Raw genomic sequence first — 27,988 nt, forward strand, 5'->3', positions numbered from 1 at the left:
GCGATTAATTATTCATTAGTAGTTATAAAGTATGATCTTACTCTGCATTCCTAATCCTACACAAAAAACCTAAACCCAACTTCTACCTCACTAACAATTATTAAACAGCTGATTAGTACTTTATTAAGCTAGTATGGTTTAATATTGTGACCTAAAGTGTTACCCACAATACCAAAACTTATTTAAATTTATACTTAAAAAAACCGACGCTACAATCTTTCGACATTTCAACCCCTAGAGCTCCGCCCCTGTGAAACCCAAAGTCCCCGAGTTTACTGTAGGGAAATCAGGCCTGCGCTGAAAATGGCAAGGAACCAAAGCGGAGGAACCGTCCTATCCGTCACGGATCATTGGCTTCTACTGAGGCTATCCGTGTGGGGGTTTGAAATCATCAGCACACTAATAGACTGAACTTACCCAATGGGGCTTATGGCAGGCCTTCAGAAACGTTCATAAGGCATGTTTGGAAAAAAAAAAAAAACGTGTGGATGCTCATATCGCTCGTCTCTGATGGCGTGTGACTGTTTTAAAAGTTCACCTCAGGTTGTGGTGGAAGAATCGCTCCAGCCTGGAAAATAGCTGGCTAGTTGAAGGAACATCTGTTTCCGATGGATCCAGTCCCACCTCGCTGGGAAGCCAGATGGAAAGAAAAGGAGATAAAAAGAGAGAGAGAATGAAGCGCGACTCAAAGAGAGAGTAAAAAAAAGCATTCAGAAAGGTGACTAATTACGGCCTCTGATGTCTGCATTCAGACTGTGAAAGTGAATTACACATCTAACAGGCTGTGACTCTAGAGAACCTGGGTTTGGCTTCTCTGATTGCTCAAGGGTATTACAATATTTCACAGATTTTTATTTTCCCCAGAAAGACAAGCCGGACGTGCTCGCCATAGATCTAAATTCACTTAATCTCGTTAAGCAAGATGCATACAGTCAGGGCTGACAAAGCACTTCAGCTTTAATGGAGATTCGCCTCAGCATTGGCTCGCGCTTCCCAGAAATCGACACTCATTATCTGGATCTGGTTATTGGTGCGGCGGCCCGGCGTTTCAACATCGCAGCTTTGTGGGGTAATTTACAGAACGCTCCGCCCCATTCCCGAAGAAGGAAGAACACCATTAACCTCGTACATTAGCTAACCTGTGCATATGCTGAAATTTATTAACTTTTATGGCCGGCGATAATTTCCATTATGAAGCCATTATGAAGCGCTTCAGTAAATGTCTGAGATTTGTGACTTAATGGAGGAATTAACCAAAGGTTCGGTCATATTGAGAAGCCTTTGTGCAGTGAGCTTAGTTTCCAATGAATCAAAGAGCATGTCTGGGTTTGATGAGGCTGAATGGCTCATTTCTCTCTTTACTCTTACAGAAAAACTACAAGAGCTTCAGATGTTAAAGTTACATTAGAAATACACATGGAACACAAAGGAAACAGGGTTTTGAACCAATTACATGTTAGGAAAGAAGTAATTCGAATGTCGTTGACACTCAGATAAGCTTAGTTAACAGTGAGTTATGTTCGGCTCTTGCCACTTGAAATGTACTTTATCAGCTGAGAAAGAAAAAGCATGGACCGTAGTGAAAATCAAGTATCTCCAAGAGAACAAATGGAAAATTATTCAAATGTTCACCTGAACAGATTACAGATTCATCTGTAGGTTCAAGAGAGAGAGTTATTGCTAGCTTTATCACGACACACACAGCCCTTATAATTTAAGCCTATTTTTCCCCTTTTCACCAAATGTCTTAATTATATTGTGAAATATTTGATATTTCAATTCTCAATATATATGTCGGCATATATATATATATATATAAGATTATGTTTTTTGTATTTTTAACAACTTAAGATTGACCATTTTATTTGATCGATTATGGGTGCCGACGTGTATGTTTACAACATGATAATTCATCAGCTACCTCAAAATGAATGCAAGTATGTGACTGTTCAATTAGGAGAAGAAAAGTGTAAGTAGCATGCACAGTGTGTATCTGATGTATATGAGAACTTTGGCCCATACAGACAAGTCTTTATAGCTGGAAGTCAATCACCGACAGGCAGGGGTGCTGCTGGCCGGTATGGGCCTTATGAGGGTGTCGAGAGTGTTGGGGGGTGGTGTTGCAGACGACAGTTAAAAAAAAAAAGGGGGGGGGGGGCATCTGGTATGTAATGGTATCTCTGGGAGCCCCAAAACAGTGTGGGCCCTAAGAACCGTCCTATTCCCCGTCCTAAAACATTTTATATTGCCTGATTACGCAAAACACAATGCCGACAAAAACAATGGACAAATGATTTTGTTTTAAATCAACTGAAGAAAACGTCTAAATCTTTTGTTTTCCTAAAATTGTTTATAAACTGCAAACTTACATTGTAAATTTCACCACAGTTTAACTCTGATTTCTTCACGCAACATCATGGCAATTTATAACTTTCTGATTTACTGGCTAATTGATATTATTTTTTACGATCTCATTTGTACAAAGACGCGAATGGACGTTCTGCGGTGCGTTACACGCGAATATGGAGGCGATTCATGCAAATAAGGCGGCGCGAATGATGCGATTCATGCCAATGAAGAAGCACTAGTTGAGCGTTTTGTGCGATTGAATCGCTCGAGTAGGAAAATCTGAACTTCAGTGGACATTCGCAGTCCGTTAACCAGTCAGAAGCTTTCTCTTGTAGGGGCGTGATTATGATGTAGCGCCTACTTCCATTCATACGCACGAGAATGCGTCAGACCAGAAACGCAAGGTCATGCGTCAAGTTTCGCAGGTTGCTGCAGTGCAAAGTTCAAGCTTGGTGAACTCTGATCTGCGAAATCGCATCATGTGACTGCGTGAGACCAATCCAAGATCAAAACATGACCTCTCTGGACAAAAATTTTAAACATGGAACAATCGCTCGCTTTTTTAAATATCTAATCATCTTGTTGAATCCCGCCCCTTTTCGTAGCGCTGCACGACAGAATGACGCATTATCAAACTCTAGTGTGACCGCAGCTTTAGTGTCCTGGGGGAAAATCCTCTTGATGACACCGGACAACAGTTCATCAAACTGGGCTCGGCTCAGTCTGAAGCGCCGCTGAAAGCTTCCATCATCCAGGTATAGTTTCTGGGAGAGTTGATGAATTCACAGAGCTGGGTGAACCTCCGAAAGGATCTAGTGGACTCAAACACGGCTCCAAACGAATCAACGTAGTTTTTTTAGACTTCATAAAGCACATTAAACACAGCTATTCTCTAAATAATATCCATGTTCGCCATTTAGCAAGGAAGCTAGAGTCACCATGCAGAAAGAAGCCCTGCCCATGACGCGAATGAAGCGAGTATACTCAAAATGTTCACGCGTCTATTTAGGCATGAATGTCGTGATTTATTTGCGTGTTCCACGTCTGGTGTGAACAGCATTAGGGGTGAGGTCTGGTCAAAAAAATCTTTACATTTGATACGAATAAATTTGTACAAATTAGACACTGTTCTGACAATAAAAGCGTTTCTTTGTGAAATCCGGGCTGGATTAATTAACGAACTAATAGCGAAACTATAGCGAATAATCTGTGTTACTGTAAGAAATTATAAAATCTGAAAACATTTTAATTAGGTTAACATATATAGTTCAAAATTTGTACTACACTTAGTTGAACATGAAAAGATGTCACAGCACAGCTAAAGATATTCAAAGCAATTAAAGCAATTTGAAAGTGTAAACAAAATGCAAAATACCCATTAAAATATCAAGAGTTGGCAACTGTTCATTAATTATTGTAATTAATACTTGCAAGCAAAAGGTTACAGCCATCATATTCATCAAGTAAAGTGATAAAGACTATTAGAAATGATCCGAAAAAAGCTTAAAATGTAAAAACTAGCAAGGTGGTCTGGCTAAAGCGTTATCTCTCTTCCTGCCATCATAATAAGAAAAATACACACCACTACAAGGTTTAATTCTTGTAGGAGCGTGTGGCATTTTCTTGTGTGCTTCTCAATACCCAGACAGTAACTGAGAGAGCCATGGGCCCTTGTCATATTCTTTGACAGGTCGCATAATGGGCCTATTGACAAACTGCCTGAGCTCCCCCTGGGCGGACGACACACGAGCGCTGGTGAGACTGAGACTCTTTTAGGAAAAGAAGCGGCTGGAAACAGTGCTTCGACCTATTGAAGTCCAACATAGACATAAATGCCATGGTGACAGCAGCTGAGACCGGAGAAAAGAGGAAAAAAAAAACCCTCTTTCAATTTAACAAGAGGGAAAATTAAAAAGAAGTAGAGTGTGAATGTGTTAGAGGAAGCTGGTATAAACAAGCCTTCGTTTCCCGCCCAGTTTTGACAGACCGTTACATCGCCGGAGGAAAGTAACTCTGACACCTGTAGTCTTGTGTGGAATGGTAATGCGGACCAGCAGGCATTGCAGAGAATAGCAGGACATACTGAAAAACATGCCGTTCATTTTCAAATTTCACACAGACTTTTGGTAACTTTTGACAACTTCACTAGGTTGGACCTGTACTGTATCTGTTAGTCCCAACTATTGACCATTTACCATTTATTTTGGTGATTTAGAAGCAGCCAAATGCACAGCAAAACACATTACAGTGTACAATAACTGTCAGAACAATTCTCTTGCTAATGATTCACTGTTTAAAATGATCCTGTTGGAGCAAGTCTTCATTTAAAGAGCCCATATTATGGGTTTTTGAAAATGCCCTTCCATGTAGTGTGTAACATAGCTCTAAGTGAAGTGAAATATCCAGCTAAGGCTTAAATCTGTAAGTGTCCAGTGTTTAAAACTATTGATTCATCTATAAAGGAGTCGACTCATAGTGCTTCAAACGAGTCGTCTTGATAACGAGTCATTAGGTGTTTCGCGATGACGCAGCTACGAAACACAAGTAGTTGCACGCGCAAACCCGGGAGATTTGAAACCTGCGGCCCCGCCCACTAACACAGAAAAAAAGCCCCACAACACACACACACACACGCACACAGAGACACACACAGACACCGGTGGAATGAAGTCAGGCTGTGCAGATGGATACTATCGACAGCCTACCCAAAGATGAAAGCTCAGCATTATAACATTCTGGAAACTACTGCTTACAAAGAAGACTTCATCGGTTTGTTAAAGGAAGGATCAGTAAAGACTGTCAGAACAAGGATCAGTGGATCATGAATCAGTTTCTTCCCCCATTTCACCAGTGTAAGTACGTGCGATTAAAACTGTTGCCTCGTTTACTCTAGCTTGCAAATGTATTTAGTGTGTTTTGTTACTTGTAACCGGTGTACTGTATCAGGTTATCTCTTTATTCTCGTATCGTGTGTAAAGCCACGTTGAAAACGCGACGCGTGCCGCTTTGTTTACGGATCGTCAGCTGTTCCTACACACATGCAACGGTCAAGTTTCAAAATATTTCAGCTCAGGTTCAAGGGAGCTGTCTAAATTGCACCCAGCAAGCTGAACGGGCGCTCTAGTCTAGGCGAACGGTGAGGGTTGTGTGTGTGTGTTGCGTGTGTTGCGCAGGGCCGGTTCAGCAAGCTGAACTGCCGCTCTAGGTTAAAGACGATCACCTGCCCTCAACCCGAAAGTGAAAACAAAAGTGACCCGTTAGCAAAGTGAGGACGGGGGTGTCGCAGATATAACTCAGGACGCGGGTGGTGAGGGAGGGTGTCGCGGACGTCTCCTTCTATTGGTGCTGTGTCTTCCAAGGAGGAGGAGGAGGAGGTGTTTGTGTGTGCGTCTGTGTGAAAAGAGCAGGTAGAGGGTGACGTGCTCCTCGCCAGTTCTTGGAGTTTTTCCTCAAAATAGTTTGTCGTCTGTTTTTTTAAAGTGCATCGTCTGTATTTACATTCACCCACTGGCAGCCAAAATCCACACCTTACACTATGAAGCGTGTATGCACTGTGACTACTTTTATATTGTTGATTACGTGCTGGCATTTCTCTGTTGCGCTGAAGGCTGTCAGTTTCGACCAATCGCAGCAGGCTGTCATCAGTCCAATCAGCGCAGATTAGCTTCGCGCTGAGGAGGGTTTGGGAACAAATGAATCGCTGAACGATTCATATGGGAGTCGCTGGGATAATTAGGTAAAATAAATGCAGATTATAAGACCATCAAAGTGTTTTTTGACCTTGCATGCATATTAGACTGTTGTTGGAGACCCCTAAAACCTAAATATGACCCTATTTCATGTATAATATGGGCTCTTTAACGATTCATGATTCAAATGATCCAGTCAGAACGATTCTCTCTCTAATGGTTCACTGATTAAAATGATCCTGTCAGAGTAAATCTCCAGTTAACGATTCATGATTCAAATGATTCAGATAGAGCAGGGGTGTCAAGCTCAGTTCCTACAAGACCGCAGCTCTGCACAGTTTAGTTCCAATTCTAATTACCTGATCTGAGGCCTTCAGGCTTGTTTAAAACCTACAGGCATGTGTGTTGAAGCAGGGTTGGAACTAAACTGTGTAGGGCTGTGGCCCTTCAGGACCTAAGTTTGACACCCCTGAGATAGAGTCATTCTCTCACTAAGGATTCACTGATTCAAATGATCCAGTCAGAGCGAGAATCCAGGTAACGATTCATAATTCAAATGATACAGTCAGAACGATTCTATCTCTAATGATTCACTGATTAAATTGATTGTCAGAACGAGACTCCAGTTAACGACTCATGATTCAAATAATACAGTCTGAAAAAAAATCTCCCGCTAATGATTCACTGCTTCAAATGATCCTGTTTCCAAGTAACGATTTATGATTCAAATAATTCAGTCAGAACGATTCTCTCACTAAGGATTTACTGATTTAAATGATCCTGTCAGAGTGAGTCTCCAGGTAATGATTCTTGAATCAATTGATCTAGTCAGAACGATTCTCTCGCTTATGATTCACTGATTAAAGTGATCCCGTCAGAGCACCCTACTGAAAAAAACAGCCTAAACCAGCCTATGCTGGTTAGCTGGTCAACCAGGCTGGTTTTAGAGGGGTTTTGGCCATTTCCAGCCTGGTCTTAGCTGGTCATCTCCCAGCCTGACCAGCTAAGACCAGGCTGGGAGCCCAGCCAAAACCAGCTATGTCCAGCCTAAACCAGGCTGGTCAAGCTAGTTTTAGCTTGTTCTCCCTGCATTCGCGTGGGTTTCCTCTGGGTACTCCGGTTTCCCCCACAGTCCAAAGACATGCGATACAGGTGAATTGGGGAGTCAAAATTGTAGTGTATGAGTGTAAATGAGTGTGTGGATGTTTCCCAGAGGGGTTGCAGCCGGAAGGGCATCCTCTCTGTAAAACATGTGCTGGATAAGTTGGCGGTTCATTCTGCTGTGGTGACCCCAGATTGATAAAGGGACTAGGCCAAAAAGAAAATGAATGAATGAATAATGATTCACTGATTAAAATGATCCTGTCAGAGTGAGACTCCAGTTAACAATTCATGATTCAAATGATCCAGTCAGAATGATTCTCTTGCTAATGATTCACTGATTAAAATGCTTCTGTCAGAGCAAATCTCCAATTAACAATTTATCATTAATAAATAATGATCCAGTGAGAACAATTTTCTCGCTAATGATTCACTGATTAAAATGATCCTGTCAGAGCGAGTCTTAAGAATACATGATTCAAATGATTCAGTAAGAACAAATCTCTCACCAATGATTCACTGATTAAATTAACATGTCAGAACGAGTCTCCAGTTAACAATTTATGATTCAAATGATAGAGTCAGAACAATTCTCTTGCTAATGATTCACCAATTAAAATGATCCTGTCAGAGGGAGTCTTCAGTTAACGATTCATGATTCAAATAATCCAGATAGAAGATTCTCCTGTTAATGATTAGAATTATCTAATCAGAACGAGTCTCCAATAAATGATTCAATCAATCATATTTTAAGAGAATCAACAGTTTTCAGATTGAATCCTTAGCTGGATGTTGTCATTTAATTAGAGCTGTTACACATTGCATGGAAGGTCATTTTAAAAAACCCAACACTTAACATACTACAAGTACTTGGGTAGAACTGAAACACACTACTTTATACTTTTATCAGAGTATTATTACATAAAGTTCTCTGTACTTTTACCCGAGCGCTTGATTTGTGTACTCCGACTACCACTGCCTTCCACCTCCACCGTCCAGAGCTACAGACAAAAAACGCTCTCCTTCATCTTCCAGGCTCCCAGGAGTTGTACAGTTGTGCGAGGAGGACGGTGTCGTTCATTAGCTAAACAGGGTCAACGCTGTGTCTTTCCCACCCACAAGCAGAATTCACCAAATTCAGCTCCACCGCCGCTTCCCCGCGCGGCAGCCCACACACAGCAGGTGTTTATGGGTAATTGCTGTGTTTGGCGCTTTAGATTGTTTGTGCTGATGGTGGCGGTTCCTTCCCAGGCATGGCTATAATTTTAGGATAAACACTTTGTTACTACGCATACATTTGAAACAGCGAAACAGCCCTGGTGGTGGGCGTGAGAGCTCTCCAAGATGACTGTTTCACATCACTGTAGAGGTCTAATTCTCTATCTGAGGGAAGGGCCGTCGATTTAAAAGATGTTTCCTATTAAATATTGAGCAAAAGAGAGAATTAAATGGAAGAAAAGCTATTATTGCATCTCTTGTATTGAGTTGATGGTTAAACATTAACAGTTATAAGTTGGATTACAGCCCATTAGATGGGTTTTATTATACAATACAATGATGACAGACGTTGTTTATCATTGGTAAAGGGTTTTCAAGGTATATGATGCTCACTTGTTGACAAAAATTCAACTTGTTTAAAATAATTTTGCATATGTATTGCTGCGTCCCAATTCACATTTATACTATCCCCTAAAAGTATGTACCTTTTTTGTGAAGGAAAAGTGTATACTTCTAGTGTGTAACAGAAGAGTATGCAAGCTTTGGGACATACTACTTCTCCTCGTTAACAGGTCGTTATGTTGCTTAGTTACGTCCCCTGTCAATCATCTCGACACATCATCCACATTTCTGTCATATTTAATCACCTACCTCATTGAAGAAGCAGCAGCAGGATAATCTGTCATCTGAGAGTCTTTCATGCAGAGAAATCTCCTCAGGTCTTTGGGTAAATATGCATTCAGAAATTAAGGCCCAAACATATCTTGATATAAGTTCAGTATTGTTGTTGCAGATGAAATATAACACGGAAAATGCGGTTTAAATATGATCCAGTTGACTACATATTGATTATCAGTCATTCAAACAACTTTAGCCTTTCTACTTGACAGTTGGTCTTGCATATCCGCCATGTTTGTAGTTTATTTATCCGAGTTTGTAGTTCTAATCAAATTAACATCCAACGTGCAATGTATTGTGGACAATATCAGGGGTTAAGAGTATGGATGCTTCTACACTTCGAATTTTACTGGAAATAGTAGACTATACAGGAACCTTTGGCATACTCTTTTCAACATACTATGGTTTGGGACATACTAATTCTATTTTCGAATACTATTTAGGATGGACAGTATGTGAATTGGGACGCAGCATATGAGTGTACATATACTAGGGCTGCAACTAACGAATATTTAATAATCGATTAATCTGTCGATTATTTTTCCGATTAATCGATGAAACTGATGAAAAAAAAAAAAACAAAGCATTCATTTCCAACCCTATATTCAAAAACAGAACTAAAATCTTTACAAAGGTCACAAACATGTTGCTTTTTGAACATCCGTGAGCTGTTATTAATAATAATAATATTTTATAATAATAATAATAAAATAAATAAAAAACAAACTGTAGTTTTGTCCCGTTTTCAATACAAATATTTGAAAAATATTAAACCAAGAGATACATAGACACATGAAATAGAAATTGTCTAGTTTTCAAAAAAACTTTTGCTTAAAACAAGCAAAAATATTCGCCAATGAGGTAAGAAAAATAATTCTAATGAGATCTCAAGAAGTTAAGCAACCACTTAATTTTCTAATGCAATCTTTTTTGTCTAGTTATCTTGATTTAAGATTTTTTAGGTTTTTGGACTGGAAACGAGAAAATTACTAATTAAGAAAAGCTTATTTTGTAGCGTGTCCAAAAACGGCAAGTGAATAAAAATGTGTCTTTAGTCTTGCAGTGCAAAGTAACTATGCCACCTCTGCCTTACTAATGTTATTAACCCTTTCACTTGTTAATGGCCACAATAGCTCTGTATGACATATGTATGCCTTTTATTTAGTTTATTCCAATTTAATTCAAAATATTTACACTCTTGCTCATCATGTCATCAATGACCTGATATTCCAGTTCACAAAAACATGTGAGTGTATTTTTTTGCTTAAAAGACAGTATAAATGGTGATGATGCTTGATGGTGCTCTATAATGTGAGATGGGCGTCGCCGTGATTACTTTTACCTACCTCATTCAAAAATCGGAACACGCAGGATTTAGCACGTAATTTCATCAGTTACTCCCAAAGTACATGCAAGTAAGTGGCTGATGAACTTAGAGAAGAATAGATTCAACTTTATAGTTACTTTTAAGCAGAGATGTATAGTAACGAAGTAGAACTACTTCACTACTGTACTTAAGTACTAAAAGGCAGTATCTGTACTTTACTGGAGTATTGTTTTTTCTCCTACTTCCACTTTTTACTTAAGTACATATTTTCGATGAGTTTAATACTTTTACTCCGATAGATTTTTTATGAGCTGCATCGTTACTCGTTACTAGAGGTGTCAAAATGGTCTATATCGGTTCAGTAATAGATCATAACGGGTTATTACGTACTGCCGTCATTTCTCCTATGTGCGGTGTCGCAATACTATGGCGAAGGACGGAGGCGCGAGGGCGAGTGAAGGCGGCACAGCACACGAGCCGCTATTTCACTACTACAGAGAAATGTTGTGAGACTCCATCTCTGCCTCTCTTACTTTGGACATTTGACCCGCTGGCCTGGTAGGCGTGTATGAGGTGCAAGTTTTCTCCACTGTGTCTATTATAGATTACCTGTGATAACCGCGTATTATACATACATAGACTGTAACCGCGGCTGTTCTTCCCGCCATCAGTGAACAACGCTTTCATTTCTAAAGCCGATAGCAGCCCTTTCTGTTGAGAAGGTGAAGACAATAACCAAAGGGGTGTAAGACCTCGCCTGTCAGCGTTTAAAAAGCAGGCGGGAGAATATTTACATTAGTTTATTTGCTATAAATGCTCATGCTGTCTTCTGTGTATGAGTTTTTTTGATACATTCAGAAGAGTGTTTTCTTTGAGCGGGTCAAATTAAAGGTACAGTTCATATATCTTACTGCTGTATTAAAGGACACAATTATATTACAAGTAACCATTTAACTGTCACACCAAGAAAAAAACCAATAGAATTTTTTTATTTATTGCATTTCTTAACTCCTAATGTCGCTAGTTAACACAATCAATACATTTTCCCCCAACACATCCCATAGTTTCTAAAATATCAGCCTCTACCAAATGGTTGAGATGTTGGTTTATGGTAAAAGTACCAGAATGAATAAATATACTATAAAAATATGAAGTTTAAGACCAATTTAATTAAAACATAATCAAAATGAAACATTTTTGAATACTAAATCATAGCCATAAGCCATAAAATATTTCAGATTTTCATTTAACACAGTAATATACACGTTTTCTTTTTTTTACAATAAAATCAAAATCAAGTGAATTAGAACGTTCGTTTACAGCGTTTACAACCAGTAATTTGTGCTCCGAAAATGGGTTTCAATAGCGTTTTGAGTGGATTATGGACTGTTTTTGTGACACACAACTTTGAAAGGTGTGTGTTAAAGCTGTTATAATCGGTCAGATCTGTGGTTCAAGCGTGAGAGAAAAACAGTATTGCAAGTCATGTTTCTTTTCATTCTGCTTAATGACGTGCCCCCAAAAAGAGATTTAAAATAAACAAAACAATATGATGTCTTTTGACTGCATTCTTTAATAACTACATTACACAATACTTGTACTTTTACTTTCAGTACTTGAGTAGTAAATTTTGAAATAAACTACTTGCAATACTTAAGTACAAAAAATGTTGAATACTTTAGTACTTCCACTTAAGTATGGTGCTTAAAGAGCACTTTTACTTCTACTCAAGTCACTTTTTGATAGAGTACTTGTACTTTTACTTAAGTCTGGGTCTCTAGTACTTTATACATCTCTGCTTTTAAGTTAGTTGTTTTCTAGTCTTTAGTTGTTTCTGATATGAGTAAAACACATCGGCAAATTATATTTGAATGGAATGTTAGCCTTATATAGACATCCTTGTGTGTTTCACAAACTCTAAACGTATTTTTTTACTAGTACTTGTGTGTATTTACATGTCTAAAACATTTAATAAGCATTAGGTGGTTAAAAACATTTCATAATTGTGATGATTTAACAAGTCTTTCTCTGGCTCAGCACCAAAGCTCAGTTTGAATTTTTTAGTAGCATTCTAAAAGTTATCGTACCGTTCTAACGGTTAACAAGCTAATGCTAACTTGTCATGCTTTTCAAGCCATATAACGAGTAAACACCAGATATAACGTTACTCACTTCAAAACAGAACAAAAGTAGGATTCTGTAGCAGTTTACCTTGCTGATGAATTCTTCGTCCCTGTCTATGAGGCACTGAACTAGCACCAGTGCCAATGTGCAAAAGGAGACAGAGTGTGTTCATTCCGCTCCGCACTCAACTAAAGTTTTTTAATAATCAAACTTCCCCGCATCACAACGATTTATTAAATTTGTTGCCAAATCTTTTAGTAATCCATTTCATCGATTCAATGTTGCAGCCCTGATATATACAACTGCTCAAGAAATAAAGGCAACACTTAAACAAAACAATGTAACTCCAAGTGGATCACACTTCTGTGAAATCAAACTGCCCACATAGTAAGCAACACTGATTGACAATCAATTTCACATGCTGTTGTGCAAATAGAATAGACAACAGGTGGAAATTATAGAAAATTAGCAAGACACCCCCAATAAAGGAGTGGTTCTGTAGGTGATGACCACAGACCACTTCTCCAGTCCTATGCATTCTGGCTGATGTTTTGGTCACTTTTAAATACATTCATTCTAGTAGTAGCATGAGGTAAAGGCTGTTTCTCAATATGCGTTCTTCAGCGATCTTGCGTCCTCGTGTTCTCGTGCAAGAACGGAGGACGCGTGAAACTTCCCGGATGTGTTCTCGATATCGAGGACGCACCAATGCAGACTTGAGTAGCGAACTCGCTCTAGAAGTCCCAGAAGTCATTGCGACTGGAGGTGGGAAGCGCAGCATTTTATTTAGATTTATTATTAAAGTTCTTATTTGCCTCAGGAGTTTCCCTAAATGAAACAGTGAATGTAAACATTACCATGGACATCTTAATAAAGGAATAAACACATTAAGGGTGTTTGTTTGCTGAAATTTGTATTAAAATCTATTTTATTTAGATTGTGCAACAGATATTTGTAAAGTCTTTATGCATAGTATATATATATATTAAAAAGGGGAAAAACAATAAATCGTTGTATATACACTGTAATGTTTGAATAAGTTTCCATTTAAAACGCTTAAGGGTCACGTGACCTTTAGGAAGAATGCAGCATCTCATTTCTCAGAGGACGCGTTCTCTGTTTTCGTGGCCTCCCGAGTTTGTTCTTCCGAAGACACCTGGCAAGACCGGTCTCCACAAGAACGCAAGTCCGATCTCTGCGTTCTTGGAAATGAGAAACAGTCTACAACCCACACAAGTGGCTCAGGTATTGCAGCTCATCCAGGATGGCACATCAATGCGCGCTGTGGCAAGAAGGTTTGCTGTGTCTGTCAGCTTAGTGTCCAGAGCATGGAGGCTCTACCAGGAGACAGGCCAGTGCATCAGGAGGTGCGGAGGAGGCCAAATGCAGGCAACAACCCAGCAGCAGGATGGCTACCTAGGCCTTTGTGCAAGGAGGAACTGGAGGAGCACTGCCAGAGCCCTGCAAAATAACCTCCAGTAGGCCAAAAATGTGCATGTGTCTGCTGAAATGGTCAGAAACAGACTCCATGAGGGTGGTGTGAGGGCCTGACATCCACAGGTGGGGGTTGTGCTTACAGCACAACACGGTGCAGAAGCTTTAGCATTTCCCAGAGAACACCAAGATTGGCAAAATCGCTACTGGCGCCCTGTGCTCTTCACATATGAAAGCAGCTTCCCACCGAGTCTGGAGACACCATGGAGATGCTTGTTCTGAACCATGTTCTGCTGCCTGCAACATCCTCCAGCAAAACCGAATTGGCAGTAGGTCAATAATGGTGTGGGGGCATTTCTTTGGAGAGAAGCACAGCCCTCCATGTGCTCGCTAGAGGTCATTAGGTACGGAGTGGAGATCCTCAGAACCCTCATGAGACCATATACTGGTGCAGTTAGCCTTGGGTTCCTCCTCAAGGCTGGTTTATACTTCTACGTGGAGTGCTCAATCTGACCCATGGCGGAAGCCTTGTGTTTGTGTTGCTCTGCAATAACACTTCTGAAACACTAGCTGGCAGTCAGTTTTTATGTTCCTCTGTGTGGAGTTTCTTCGTGGGTGTTTTTTTTTTTTTCTGAACGCTACAAGTAGCTAAAACTCGCTTATTCAGAGGCGGCAACTGGCAAACATGCAACAATTTTGATAAGGTAATCACAAAACAAAAGTTTCCTTGTAAACATTCATTCCATCAGGCTCGCGGCTCTCATTACCGCCCATGCTCGACACAGGTATCAAGCCGACAATCACAAAGCTTGAGCTATGCGTCGTCGCAACATGTAGTTAAAATTTTTGAGAGGTGCGTGTCAGCCACAGTGAGGGCTATGCGACCGCACGAAGGCTGCGCTGGAGCATACGAATGCGCTTGACGCAGAAGTATAAATCAGCCTTAATGCAAGATAATGCTAGAACTCATGTGGCTGGAATGTGTCCTGTAAGACAAAGGCATTGATGCTATGGACTGGCCCACCAGTTCCCCAGACCTGAATTCAACTAAGCACATCTGAGGACATCATATCCTGCTCCATCCACCAATGCCACATTCCACCACAGACTGTCCAGAAATCGGTGGATGCTTTAGTCCAGGTCTGCACATCTTAATCAGAGTATTGTCTTAATCGTATCAAATCAGAGTATTGGTGTCCATATAAATGTGCTTAATTACTTTGCTAAAAAGTTTTGATTTAATAAAAATGGGTAACACTTTACAATAAAGTTGTATGTTATTGATAGTTAAAGTATTTACTAACACGAACAAGCAATGAAACCATTCATTACAGTGCTTATTTATCTTAATCTCCTGTTATCTCCTGCTAATGGAAATAATGTTGTTAATCTTTAGTTCATTAACTCGAAGTGCATTAACTAATGTTAACAAGCAGGAATTTGGATTTTCATAATGCATTAGTAAACTTTGACCTATGATTAATAAATGCTCTACATGTATTGTACAACTAACATTACTAATGAACATATTGCAAAGTGTGACCAAAAAATACTTCTAACAGCAAAATATGAAGCAAGCTGGAAATTGTGTTATCTGCATCGAGCTTCCTGTGAGGAATTATGGGATACATATTCAATAGAAACAGGAGGTTTAAAGTACATTTTACTCAAAACCAACCATTTTTTTCATACATTTGCAATGGAACTTTACTCAAAAAGCCGACCAAATGTTACCTTCATGATCACAAAACTCCTCCAGCTTTGGTTTCACCATCCGCCTCTACTCATCCAGGACTTCCTCTCATCTGATGACCTCCATCCCGATGATTTTTTACGATACATTTGCCAAACACTGAGGGTTAGAGTTGCATTAGACCAGCTTCGGCAGAATACTGAATAAATAAAGCATGGATATGAGAGATCTTCAAATCTTCCATCCAGCTGTACTTGAGTTAGTCCTCCAGCTGGGCCGATCTGGCGAACGTGAGAGAGAGATGCGAACACCTGAACGTATTAGTGGAGTTGTAAAGACACCTGGAAGGAAACAAAAATAACTGTTCTACTTCCCACAGGCATCTTTTTGATGTCTTTTCACCAAATCCACAGGTGGGAACTGTTGCATGTGACAAGTGTGGGACTTGAAATTCATCTCGGCGCTGCCATTCCTGTTGCAGGAGCGGATTTAAATATAGCGCACGGCCCAGAAAGACTGGCTGGCATGTAAAAGTTTGAGAATCTTGTCTCGTTAGGTTAAGGGACAGTCTTAAATATAAATCTGTATTTATTATATTAGTTTTTTTATTTTATTATTATTGCAATTATTTTACTATAGGCAGTAAAAATATCGTTCATTAAGAGATGAAAAGTTTAAGTCAGATTAAATTTATTTAATAGCATATTTTACTTTGAACATTTATAAATAATAATAATAATAATAATAATAATAATAATAATTATTATTATTATTATTATTATCATTATTAATATTAATATCATTTATTTTATTAGTTTAGATTAATAATAATATTAATACTAATAATATAAATATATAAATTCTATATTAGTGTTTAGCTCAATAATAATAACAATAATATAACACTAATGTAGAATTCAAATTCATACATTCATTCATCCATTTCTTTTCGGCTTAGTCCCTTTATTATTCCAGGGTCGCCACAGTGGAATGAACCGCCAACTTTTCCAGCACATGTTTTACGCAGCGGATGCCCTTCCAGCCGCAACCCATCTCTGGGAAACATCCATACACACTCACTCACTCACACTCACACAGACACAGACATTTAGCCTTCCAAATTCACCTACACCCGGAGGAAACCCACGCGAAGGCAGAGAACATGCAAACTCCACACAGAAACGCCAACTGACCCAGCCGAGGCTCAAACCAGCGACCTTCTTGCTGTGAGGCGACAACACTACCAACTGCGCCACTGAGTTGCCCCAGAAATTAAATTAAACAAACTAAATAAATATAAAACATTGTAGAATTACTAATTTTATTTAAAAAGTAGATTTTTACTTTAGTTTAACACTGGTATTTAACTATAAACTGTAAAAATATGGATGTGCCATCCATGACATCACCCATTGGTTTCTGAAAAGCGCAAATGAAGCTACAAATGAGATCAGGGTGGGGCCAAGCTGGAGTGCTCACTCTGATCCCCCAGGCTTTGGAAATTCCAAATTTAACCAAAATTTAACCGATTACAATTGACTTAAGATTGACAATGAAAATTCGGGAAATGCACCAATCAGCAGAATCTGGGAATAAAAAATATATAAAATGAAGCTACAAGTGGGCATGGTCAACAGTCACCATTTTGTTCGAGTACCCTCACACCAACCAGGGGTAACCGACAAATGGCAAGGAGGTGGAGCGTGAGTAGAGCTACTGATACCTGCTAGCATTTTGCTTAAACTGCTTTTTCTTTGGGAGAAACACTTAATTACCTGCGATTCGTTTTTGTTCTGACCACGTGCTTGGTTGTGTGCTATATCAATGAAGTGTTTAGTCTTTTATAAACACTGTTGTAACACTTTGAGCTACTAAGCAGTGTTCTTAGGATGTTTTTCTTGTATTTAACACACACACAGGCACACACACACAGTATACAATATAATTTAAAAATGAACATTTTTAGCGTCGTTGTTTTTACATGGTGATCAATTGTTTTTTTAAACTATTGACATCTTGATAATAGTTTTCTAAATGCTTTCAAACATCTATTATTTTAAGACGGCACACAGATTAACCACTTTGAGTCTTCATGACTAAAATGTTCTGATTTCATTAACACCACCAACACAGAATACTATTCATTCAATCAAGACATAATTTACCACTCGCTCCGAAGTAAAAAGGCACCTTCTCTCCCTGCTCCGTTTTATTTGTGACCGGGAACGAACCATCCATAAACGCCCCACCTGTGAAAGAGGTTTCATTAGATTATTTATTTGTTTGTCTGTTAGAGGAAATGAGAAGAAGAAACATGCTAAATCAAGCACTCGGTGTGCTATAACAAGCACTCAAATGTGGTAAATCATTCTAGCAATGTGCTAGTTACATGTTTGCAACTACAATTTCTCAAGCCAGCCTCAGAAATGTATTGTGTTAGTTACGATAAAGCAACAACAACAGTTTACTGTATTGTTTTTGACATAAAATAATGTGAACTCAAAATAATTGCGTCACAATACCTTAATTTTAACAGTAATAACATATTTTATGCACAATGTATTTTATGCCTGGATTTCACTTGACGTTGAATGTCACTTTTAGATCCTGAAGCGCCAACCTCGACTCTGTGACCTCCTTATTTTAACGATTTAAGTGCAGAATAAGGTCCCGGCAGATTTTTCTAAAGTCTGGACCTTCCAGATCAGGTAATTAAAAGGAGTAATTGACTTTTTTTCAGCTGAACGCTGTCAGGCATGTTCGATCAAAGCGGAAGAGGAAATCTAGGCCACCAACCACGGGCTCTCTCAAAGACACTTTCCCCTCATTAGATTTAATAGACTGCAACGTTTCCACCTCGCAAGAATCCATATCTCCAAATCAACACTGTAAATAAAGTATACAGAGGCGTTGTTATTTTCGACACCCGTTTCCAGGCCCCGTTCCAGTTCCGCATTTCATTAGGAGACTCGCTTCTATCTTTCTGCAATCTGTTGTATGAAGAGTTTGTTAATTATAATTTGTGCAACCTAATGGGTTATGAGAACGCCACGGTTAGTGCGGTTATTAATATCAGCGCTTAACCACAGATGGTTTCGTGCCTGCAAAGTCCCGTTGCCTTCTGTTGGATCTCTAATCTATAATTATTATCTAACACTAATATTTATTTGGCTGGAAAGGCGCTACTAATTATGCCACAAACGTGAAGCCATTTACAGTCAAGGATGAGGCCGTTTGGAGTTTATCGATGACCACAGAATGTGACGACGAGTCGTTCGAAGGTCATATTGAAATGTAAAGACGTTTTAGTCAGGTTACGATTTCGATTTTTGCAATTTTGAACAAATTTGACATCAACATTCAACATAAATGATAAATAAATATGATAAATCAAACAACAAAAAGGTGTCACGTTTTCAGACATTTTTATGTTCATTATTATGAATGTCTTTACTTTTCTTTGTTAACATTCGTCATTGTGGCCAATTGGCAGTTTCCAAAAAATAAAAGCTCTATATGACAAAATCTGTATTTGAAATTTGTAAAAACATTATCAGACTATTATAATATAACGAACATTAACATTTAACTATACAGTATTTACGCTTACAGAAGACAGTTTGCATAAATAAGTAAGAAGAAAAATCGTATAACTTTGAATAAGAATTAATATCGTGGAACACCAAAACTTTACATCAAGCCACTTATACAAAACACAATCTCGCGCAATCTGTACCTTTTTGATTTGTTGGCTTATTCTTATATTTGTGCACAATTTTATTCATCACCCATTGACTGTTTGGTTTAGGGGTGTTTTTTTAAGCCTAACCCTAACCCACCTCCATTGAAAAATTTTACATTTTACGAATTATATTATACGTGCAAATTAGCCACTTTTCAGACAATACGTAAAATGTTTCCTTGTAAAATTGGTTTGGTAATACTTATTTGTCAGCAAGATGTTTTCACTCTATTTAACAGAAATTATGTATCATCACTTTATACTTTCTATATTTTAATAAATACAGATAATTTTGTTTTGTTTTGCATTTTTACGATAAGCCTCAAATAATGACGGAAACATTTTTCACTAAAATTATTTGAAACGTTAAAGTAGGTCCTTTACTTGCATTAATATTCTTTCTATGTACATAAAATTGGACGCAGACACTAACGTGGGTGCTTCGTATTTGATCCATATATAATTTGACATTTGACTTTTCAATGATGCATATGCTCTAGCATTAAATTGGCCTTGATTCCAACCTGCCAAGTTTCCATTTATTTACTTATTTATTTCAAATCGATGTTAGGTTTAAGCTCATATGCAAATAAGCCATGAATGATTTGCATATTCATACCGGACAACCTCAATCTTCCTCAGAGAGTGATGCAAATCTCAGTTTTACAGAGAGCTATATATGACTCATATTTACATTAGTCTGCGCCAACAGTCACGTTGCCAGACATATTATTACTTCTTTTGGCTGCTTTGCAGCTTTTCATACCATTTAAAAATCGACCCATCAAACACAAATCAACCAAAAGACACTAAAATATGCAGTCGGTTATAAATGCGCAAAAAATGGCTGTTCAAATTATGATTCCAGTTCTCCCCCAAGCCATAATCCCTGCTAAACTTTGTTTTACCATTATTATTTCTGAATAATGTCCTCCTACGAATTACATAAATCTTCATAAGAGCCACTGATGGTATGTTTAAGGCCCTTGAACAAGCTCTGTGGCTCATTTAGATGTCAACGGCGTTGATCTGCACGGGAAAACAGCGCCTCCTAGCGGTCACTTTTCACTCTAAAACACGATCCGTAGAAGTCTGGCCTTACATTTTAGTGATCAATAAATGATTGATTTATTGAATTACTTATTTATAAGCTTCTGTGTATTTAATTATCGCATTACATGCTCATAAATCGCCTTTAGAAAGTCTAGTAAGCAGAAATCAAAAGATCTGGAAGTGTTGCTTTCTCTCTCTCCCCAAATGCCCTCATTAGTTCAGTGGCAGCACTTTAAATATGCATTTAATTAAACACAGAGATGCATACATAAATACGTAGTGTACCAAAGCATTAAAATGTATGCTTAAACAGGTTTAAAAAACGCTTGGGTGAATAAAACTTTTGTAAGCAATTATTATTGCTATTAATATTCCTAATTAACAACAAAGTCACTTGCAGAAAATAAATGAGCCAGGATTTGGACGTATCTATCTATCTATCTATCTATCTATCTATCTATCTATCTATCTATCTATCTATCTATCTATCTATCTATCTATCTATCTATCTATAGCTAGTTGCAATTTTTTTTAAATAATACATAATAATTCAATCTAATTATTAGCCTGTACAATATTAATACATTTGTGCTTGCATTTCCTAATATACATAAATATAAACTTACAACGATTGTAAAACATGCATACATTTTAGGTAAATATTCTATATAATATATAAATAATTTAGTTGACAGGTTTAATTTGACAATTTTAACTATACAAAAATATTGAAAGTAATAACTACAGAAATGAAAAAATATATACAAAAACTACCATATATTAATTAATAAGTATATGTGATCAATGATTGATTATTATTAAACTCATACAAACGCAACAGTACAATATGCAAAAATATATATAAAAAACAATATACAAAAATAAATATAAAACTGAGGGGGAAAAAACACTGTTTTAATAAAATGCTTGGTCAAATATGGACAAACGCAGGTTGGGTTAGGTTAAAAAGTGTCATTTAAATTTACATAAAAAAAACTTAACCCAATGTTGGGTCAAATATGAAAAACCCCAATGTGGGGTTAAGATAACCCAGCATATTTACAGTGTGTTTCATCAATAATTAATAAATTCTCATTAGATTTTATTTTACATTTTTTAATTAATAAAAAAAAAAAAAAAGCTTGATTAAATGTCACAGTTAATGAATGTAAATACACTCACAGTTATTGGCTGCCAGCGTGGTGCGTAGCGCGCAGAAGAGCGCGAGCGCGTGGAGACTCAGCGCGTCCATCATCCCCAACACCATCATTATTTTTCTCCAAATGCACAATGTACGCTTTTATCCAAGTAGCACTATATTCCCAGGCAGCGTTAAAATAGCTCCAGGAAAAAAAGGACAGTTCGGGATCGGGTCCAGCTGCTCTTCGGCTAGTCTGTCCAGAGATGAGTCGAATCAGACACTCCCCCCATAGTTGCTCTTAAAGACATACGCTGGGCTCTTTCCCCAAGACTTTTATTTTATTTTATTTTTATTTATTTGTTTGTTTGTCAGGGTAGTCTTCAGATTCAAGTCATGTTATTCCGAACTGCGCGGGTCCAGCTGGAGTCACTGAGGTAAAAGCGCGCGAAGACTCTGCGTGGAGAAGCTGGAAGCCGAATGATACGATCTGTGGAAAGCAGTTGAGTTTAGAGAGAGAGAGAGAGAGAGAGAGAGAGAGAGAGAGAGAGAGAGAGAGAGAGAGAGAGAGATTTTCAGCACCACACATGTGGACAGCAGCGCTCACAGACGCGCGCTCCCGCTCGCGGTCCCGCGCACTAACATTTTAATCGACTGGAATTGTCGTCTGTGTTTCAAATCTCCATCAAATGTTTCCATAATCGCCTGCCACGATATTAAATAGATTCAGGAACAACATTACAGGCGATCAGGGCACAATATTTAACTTGTAGGTATCGACAAGAATGACAAACGTCTAGTTTTCTAAAAGCTTACGTTGTACGTTTAACACACAAATACACTTCATTAAACGTGTATTATACACGCAGACATCACTTTTTTGGGGAAGGACACTGTATAGCAGGGGTGTCAAAGTCAATTCCCGGAGGGCCGGAGCCCTGCAGAGTTTAGTTCTAGCCCTGCTTCAACACACCTATCTGTAGGTATCAAACGAGCCTAAAGCACTCAATTAGTTTGATCAGGTGTGTTTAATTAGGGTTGGAACTAAACTGTGCAGAGCTGCGGCCCTCCAGGAACTGGCTTTGACACATGTGCTGTATAGGCTACACTGGATAGCTGAAGGGTAACTATGTTTATATAGTGTCAACCCTAACTCCTCAACGTTTCTACTTTACACTGTAAACCCCAATCTTTAACCCAGTCTTTACTTAAACAATTAAGTAAAGTTGACTAAACATAACTTAAAATTTTGCATTTTGGTCCTATCACTTAAAAATATGATTTAATTCAACTTATTTACCATGAAAATGCATAAACTTAAGATCTCAAGTGTAGTGAGTTCAAAATCATAATTAATCCTTTGAAAAAAAAATAGGTCATTTTCACAAATGTAGTCTTGACTGTAAAATTCTAATATGTGCAACCTTTTAAATGCAAGGTCTTTTTTTAAATCATAAAACAAATGGCTTCAGGTGAATAAATGGCTTCTTAATTTTTTGTTTAAAATGTTTTAAACATTTTTCTATTGTTTTTCTAGTACTAAGTTCGATGAACTGAACAATTTAAGTATAGTCTACAAAACCGGCAAATTAAATAAACTTGAATATGCACATTTTGGGAGACTCTATTACTCAATTAAATTGAGGCAACGAGTTTACTCAATTAATTTAGTTCAGTCAACTTATTAGGGTTCTCAGTGTAAGATTTAATGTAATTTCCTCAGTATTGGGGTGCGGCTAGAAGGGCATCCGTTGTGTAAAACATGCGCTGGAATAGTTGGCGGTTCATTCCGCTGTGGTGATCCCTGAAAGTAAGCTGAAGGAAAAATTAATGTAATGTAATGTAATGTAATGCCTGCTTTGGAATGATAATGAACATATTGTGAAAAGCGCTACACAAATAATCTTGACTTATATGAATTGAAAACTTTTTAGTTTGAAAAGTTTGCAACCAAGTTGTTTTATTAAACACAGACTAATTTGCATACATTTCCTAGCACAGAATTCTGAACATTGGATAAAGTCGAGTTCAAAATAATAATTTTTTTTTGACATATTAGTCAAAGATTTTTAAAAAGAGGATTTTGATAATATCTTTTTATTATAATTCACAAAATTATACTTTCATAAAGGCAGGAAAATCCTTCAGAATACATATATATGATTAAAACTGTGCAAAGCTGCTGAAGTGCAGGAGAAAATTCTCATTTGGAGAAAACTGCCGTTAAAATATGTATTATAATCAAAGACTGTAGACACAAATTGATAAAGTGTGACATAAGAAACATTAAAGATGTCATTTGGATGTTTTTCTGTTTATATTAGACTGGAAATAAATCTCCAAAAACAGGCCAAAATTCATAGGTGCCTGAAAAATAGATATGTTATTTATTTTATTTATTTATTTATTTACTTATTTATTTATTTATTTATTTATTGCTTGCAGTTTATCTTGCTTTAATCTAAATCTAGCCCCTAACCTGCGAAAATTAATATCAAGTACAAGGAGTGTTTAATAACCTGGGGCTCACGGCTCTTGTTTGTTTCTCTTCAAATTCATTTGGGAGACTCAAAAACATAGACAAACAAGTCAAGCTGTTTTACATTAAGAATACAGTGTTATAAAGCAAATACAAGCAAAGCATAATAAGATCAAAAAGAGACGTAAATAATATTCTAGTTGACTTTAGCTGGTATTTGTGCTCAAACTAATACTAATAAACTAATGTTAATTAATGGCGGATTAATGACAGGACTTGTGAATATAACGTAGAACTGCGCATAACAGGGTTTTATGCGTCCCCAATATGCAATGTCAAGAAAGTGACTCCATAAGGTAACATAAACTGCACACACTGATTATGTAAAATGTGTGGACGTGTCAGCGGTCTATTGATTTACAGGGTTTATCAACAATGTGTGTATATTTTGGCTTGGAACAGCCTTCTGTTAAAGATTTTTGTGTTCATCCTTGATACAGACGGAAAATAAATCTCCTTTCAAATTAATTGCACTTTCATTGAAAACCAAATCTAAGTATCGGAATCGGTACACAAATGAAAATACTCATACTCATATTGGGTTTGTAAAAAATGGTATCGGTTCATCCCTAATTATAGACAGTTTGAGAATCACCTGCAGAGAAAAAGAATGATAGAACATGCTAATTCGAAGGAAGGACTCTTAGAAATGCTGAAAGATGCTTGATATTAAAATAGCGCATCATTTCAGAAAAGACTCTACAAAAAAAGAGATCATGTTAGACACACTTTTGATGCTAGTTTTTTTCTGTTTGTATATTAAATGCATAGTTCACCCAAAAGTTATGCTGTTGCTACATTCTGGTCAATTCTGTTTACTGGAACAACAATCTTTAAAGGCCCTGATAGAAAAAAAATAGCTCTGTCTGTTACTTCATTGGTGGGAAACTTTGGAAGGCATCGAAGCATGTTATTATTTTTCTGTCGTTAATTTGTACAAAATAATTAGATACACCAATAGTAGATTATTATGTCAACTCTGTTACTGTAGTACATCAGCAACTTCTTATTTACTTTTTAAACACAATTATATGATGAAATACATACCACTCTGTGTTAGACATGCCATGGGGTAGGGCTGCACGATATTGGAAAAATCGGACATTGCGATGCTTTGTTTTTCTGCGATATATTGCAATATGAAGTTTCACCAGATGACTTAATTCGTTATATTTGGTAAGATTTCAAGTACCAAAATTGTATAATCACATGTAAAAGAGCACTATAGCATTTTTATTGTATAAATAATTCAAATAATAATAATGATAATAATAAAAGAATAATTATCATAATTATTATTATTATTAAATAAAAAAATTTAAACATTGTGAAAAACTAAAAAAAAATGCTTTTATTCTAGCTGAAATAACAAGAGACTTTCTCCATAAAAAAAATATCAGACATACTGTGAAAATTTCCTTGCTCTGTTAAACATCATATGGGGAAATATTTTAAAAAAGAAAATACATTTCAAAGGGGGGGCTAATGATTCTGACTTCATGTGCCTGAATGCATTAAAGCCTCTTGAGAAGCTCATACAGGCCATAAAAACATGTCGATGATAAACATTTGGTAAAAAATGTTATGGTAAAAAATCTCTAATGACTCCATGTTCTGAACTATGCCTCCTGGTCAACTATGACCAATTTTAACATTGCAGATCCTGTGATGTGACTATTGCGGAAGCACACATTACGATATAGATGCTAAAGCGATATATTGTGCAGCCCTACCATGGGGTATCTGATTCGAGGTCAGCGCCTTGAGCTAAAGCACTGTGCACTCAAACAACAAAATCTTGAACTGGCTGCTTGGTTAAACTAATTATGTAAAAATCAGTTAAAACAACACAGTACTTAAGTTTTTGGTGGGTACAACTTAACTGTTTTATGTTCAATCTGCTTACATTTGTAAAACGATTAATTTAATCAATTTGTGTTGATTAAGAGTACCACACAATTCATTCATGTTGTCTTAACACAAACTGATTAGGTTAATAGTATAAATTTAAGTAGATAGGACATGAAAAAAAGGTTTTCTCCAAAGAAAGTCCAGAATTGGGTTGTTAAACTCATTTTAACCTTTAACTCCTCTACCAAATGGTTGACCATATTTTGACTGTTTTAAATAGTGAGTATTAAAGTCATTTAAAGAATGACTGTTTTAAATAATGGTTTTGCACACACACAGCATTGTTGGTTTAGCAAGAAATCAAACAATCATAATCCTGTTTGCACTACTACACTGTAAGACACAACAGTCAACTTTACCAAATGAACTGAATGTAGTTAACTCAATTTACTGAAAGATATTTCTACTTATTTGAAAAGAGTTTGAACTCAGTGTTGAAGGTAATGAGTTAATTAAAATTCATCATAATTTCAACTTATTTGGAGTAAGTTCACAGAACTCATATAGATTAGTTTTTTTAACTCAAATGGTTTGTAGCAATCACTTTCCTCAAATGATTTGAGTTGACTTAACTTTTTGGGTTTTACAGTACTCAGTTGGTTTGAGTTCTCTTCATTTATTGGGTTTTTACTGTGTTTAATAAATGGCTTCTTTTACTCAAATGGATTGAGTTCACAGTACTCATTAGGATTAGTTTTGTACTTAAATGGTTTGTTGCAATCGGTTTTCCTTCCTCAAATGGTTTGAGTTTTTAACTTAACTTTAGGTTAAACAGTGTACAATTGACTTTGGTTTTATTGTAAAAAAAAAATAATTAAAACAAGAAAACATGTTAAATGAGAATCTCAAATATTAAAAATATTAAAAAAATTTAAAATAAAGATTTTGTATTTAAAAAATATTTATTTGATTATACTTTTAAATAAATTGGTCTTACACTTCATATTTTCTGATTTTTCATAGTATTTGTATACCAATACTTTTACTATAAAAGGGATGTGTTGAAATAAATGCATTGAGTGTGCTAACTAGTGACATTAGGAGTTAAGAAATGCATTTTTTTGTGGTGGTGGCAGTTAAAGGGTTAGCAAAAGTTAAGTTTGAACAAGCAGCAAAAATATTTTCTTTTCTTTTCTTTTTTTTGTGTGTACTGTGTTAGTGGTTTAATATGTTTATCAATTATTTAAGCACCAATTAGTCACAGAATCAACTGTTCCATATCACTTTTAAGCATTTTGACTAATTTTAAAATGAATAATGGATTTAGTTTAGTGTAAATTGTTACATTTGATGTGTAGTTCAGTTTAAGAACAATGAATGGAAAATGCTTGAATTGTGTCATGTGGTCATCTGTTTGTGTGTGATACAAACAAGGGTATCAAACACAACAAAACGTTTAAAATTACATCTAAAAACTAGAAAACTAATTAAATTATTCAAATTCTGAATTACTTTGTGTTTCTACTAAAATATCTAAAAACAAATCACGTTAGAAAAGTATGCAGTTAACTAAAATAAACCACCAATAATTTTTATATATATATTTAATTCATGTCGATTGACAAGTACATTTAATTTTATTTTAGCTTTAATAATAAAATAAAAACAATACTATTAAAAATTATGCATTTAGTGACCAAATATTACAAAAATCACACAAAAAATAATGTATCTGCAATAAAATATTCATTCTAATAAGTATTTACACACACAAAAAAGATTTTTAAAGCATTTTTATCGTTTAAAACATTAACAAAAAGTTTCAATTTTTTAGTGCATTGCTGTCTCATAAAAACACTTTCCTCTTTCCTGTAAATCTGAAAGATTAATAATCAACCATATTCTCCATAATGCTAATGTGCTTCATCCCTCGAGATCAGTGAATTAAAGCCAGATCAGAGCTGGTAATTATTCATCTAAAATACAGAAAGGGACTGATCCATCATGCAGAAAGTCAAGCTGAAGACATCATAATTTGAAGCGAGAACATAG

Source organism: Danio aesculapii, chromosome 22, assembly GCF_903798145.1.
Source record: "Danio aesculapii chromosome 22, fDanAes4.1, whole genome shotgun sequence".
Taxonomy (NCBI): Eukaryota; Metazoa; Chordata; class Actinopteri; order Cypriniformes; family Danionidae; genus Danio; species Danio aesculapii.